This window comes from Varanus komodoensis, unplaced genomic scaffold (assembly GCF_004798865.1).
Source record: "Varanus komodoensis strain SLA01 unplaced genomic scaffold, ASM479886v1 scaffold111, whole genome shotgun sequence".
NCBI classification, from domain to species: Eukaryota; Metazoa; Chordata; class Lepidosauria; order Squamata; family Varanidae; genus Varanus; species Varanus komodoensis.
Window position 1 is genome coordinate 879,250 of NW_025335321.1, and position 2,946 is coordinate 882,195.

Here is a 2,946-nt window from a genome sequence, read left to right on the forward strand (position 1 = left end):
GATGGAGAAGCTCTATGCAGTCAGTAAAAACTAGACCAGGAGCTGACTGTGGCTCAGATCATGAGCTTCTTGTTGCAAAATTTAGGCTTAAATTGAAGAAAGTAAGGAAAAATACTAGGCCACTCAGGTGTGACCTACATCATATTTCTGATGAATATACAGCAGAGGTGACAGAAATTAGGAAGAGGTGGCAAGATTACACAGAAGAACTATACAAGAAAGAGCTTAATGTCCCTGATAACCACAGTGGTGTGGTCACTGACCTCGAGCCAGACATCCTGGAATGTGAAGTCAAATGGGCCTTAGGAAGTCTGAGCAACAACAAAGCTAGTGGAGGTGACAGTATTTCAGCTGAGCTATTCAAAATCCTAACGGACAATGCAGTAAAAGTGCTACACTCAATATGCCAGCAAACTTGGAAAACTCAGCAGTGGCCACAGGATTGGAAAAGGTCAGTTTACATTCCAATTCCAAAGAAGGGCAATGCCAAAGAATGTTCAAACTACCGCACTATTGCACTCATTTCACATGCTAGCAAAGTTAAGCTCAAAATCCTACAAGTTAGGCTGCAGCAGTATGTGGACTGAGAACGACCAGAAATACAGGCAGGATTTTGAAGAGGGAGAGGAACTAGAGATCAAATTGCCAACATACGCTGGATCATGGAGAAAGCAAGGGAGTTCCAGAAAAACATCTATTTCTGCTTCATTGATTGTGCTAAAGCCTTTGATTGTGTGGATCACAACAAATTGTGGCAAGTGCTTAAAGAGATGGGTATACCAGACCATCTTATTTGTCTTGAGAAACCTATATGCGGGTCAAGAAGGAACAGTGAGAACTGGACATGGAACCACTGATTGGTTCAAAATTGAGAAAGGAGTTCGGCAAGGCTGTATACTGTCACCCTGCCTATTTAGCTTATATGCAGAGCACATTATGAGAAAGGAGGGGCTAGATGAATCACCAGTTGGAATTAAGATTGCCGGGAGAAATAACAACCTCAGATATGCAGATAATACCACTCTAATGGCAGAAAGTGAAGTGGAACTGAAGAGCCTCTTGGTGTGAGTTAAGGAAGAGAGCACAAAAGTTGGCTTGAGACTCAACATTAAGAAAACTAAGATCATGGCATCCGGTCCTCTCACTTCCTGGCAAATAGATGGGGAAGAAATGGAGGTAGTGACAGATTTTATTTTCCTTTGCTCCAAGATCAGTGCAGATGGGGACTGCAGCCAAGAAATTAAAAGGCGTTTGCTCCTTGGGAGGAAAGCTATGGCAAATCTAGACAGCATAGTAAAAAGCAGAGACATCACCCTGTCGCCAAAGTGCGTATAGTCAAGGCTATGGTTTTCCCAGTTGCAAGGCAATGGTTTTCCCAGAGGCTCTGGTCGAACTATGGAATGGGGAAATGACCAGGGCTATTGACACGATTGCTTCTAAGTGTCCTCTCCCACCAGGCAGAGCCCACTCCTCCCCTTGGTATACACCTGAATTGCGGGCGATGAAGCGGGCTGGGAGACGTGTAGAGCGTAGGTGGAGGAAATCACGGGATGAATCGGACCAAACACACTTATTGGGCCTATGCTGTGGTGGTGAGGGCAGCGAAAGAGAAATTCTTCTCCCTTTCCATTGCCTCCTCACAATGCCATCCGGCGGAGCTTCTTCGGGTGGTACAAGGGCTGGTTCATCCTGGCCCTAAGAAAGATCCAGTTCCACCGTCGAAGGCCCGCTGTGACGACTTTGCCAAGCATTTCAGGGAGAAAATCGCTCAGATTCGTCATGAGCTGGACTCCACTAGTGATTCAGAGGCTTCTGGGGAGATACCAATGTCGCCATCTGGTCCAAAATTGATGGATGAATTTCAGTTACTGCAGCCTGTTGATGAGGACAAGCTTGGATGAGTACGTCCCATTACCTGCCTATTGGACCCTTGCCCATCTTGGCTAATTAACAACGCCAAGCATGGGATAGGGACCTGGATTTTGGAAGTGGTTAACACCTCTCTGAGGGAGGGCCGGATACCTGCCCCTTTAAAAGAGGCGGTAGTCCAACCAGTCCTGAAGAAGGCGTTTCTGGATCCAGAGATGGCCACTAATTATAGACCAGTGGCCAACATCCCATTTCTGGGCAAGATGTTGGAGCAGGTGGTGGCGGGACAACTCCAAGCACTCTTGGATGAAACTGATTATCTGGACCCATTTCAGTCCGGCTTCAGACCCGGGTATGGTACTGAATCTGCCTTGGTCGCCCTGTACGATAACCAGTGCAGGGAGAAAGACAGGGGGAGTGTGTCCCTGTTGGTTCTTCTGGACCTCTCAGCGGCTTTCGATACCATCGACCATGGTATCCTTCTGGATAGGCTTGCGGGATTGGGGGTCGGAGGCACTGCTTTGCAGTGGTTTCGCTCCTATCTCAACGGCCGATACCAGAAAGTGGTGCTGGGGGACTATGACTCTGCACCATGGCGGCTATGCCATGGAGTACCACAGGGCTCCATTTTGTCCCCTTTGCTGTTTAACATCTACATGAAACCGCTGGGAGAGGTCATCAGGTGGTGTGGGCTGCGGAATCATCAGTACGCTGATGATACCCAGCTCTACCTCTCGTTCTCCACCAATCCAGGTGAGGCAGTGGCTGTGCTGAACCGGTGCCTGGCTGAGGTAATGGGCTGTATGAGGGCCAATAAACAGAAGCTCGATCCAGACAAGACGGAGGTCCTGTTGGTTGGCGGATCGGGCTTCGGGGAGGGTGAATTGAACCTAGTCCTGAATGGGGTTGCACTCCCTCTTAGGGACAAGGTCCGCAACTTGGGAGTGCTCCTCGACCCAGAGCTTTCATTGGAAGCTCAGGTGACAGCAGTGGCGAGGAGTGCTTTCCTTCAGCTTTGGCTGATCCATCAGCTGCGCCCCTACCTGGAGTACGACTGCCTGGCGACAGTGACACACA

At 48.8% G+C, this 2,946-nt stretch overlaps 1 protein-coding gene across 1 annotated transcript in view; it reads left to right on the forward strand.

The window, feature by feature from the left end:
• VAMP3 (vesicle associated membrane protein 3) overlaps nt 1-2,946 on the forward strand; it is a 16,232-nt gene that overhangs the window by 286 nt on the left and 13,000 nt on the right. The window contains exon 2 of the mRNA XM_044420873.1: nt 2,792-2,798. The gene's annotated coding sequence lies outside the window, so the exon portion shown is untranslated. The remainder of the gene's footprint in view (nt 1-2,791; nt 2,799-2,946) is intronic.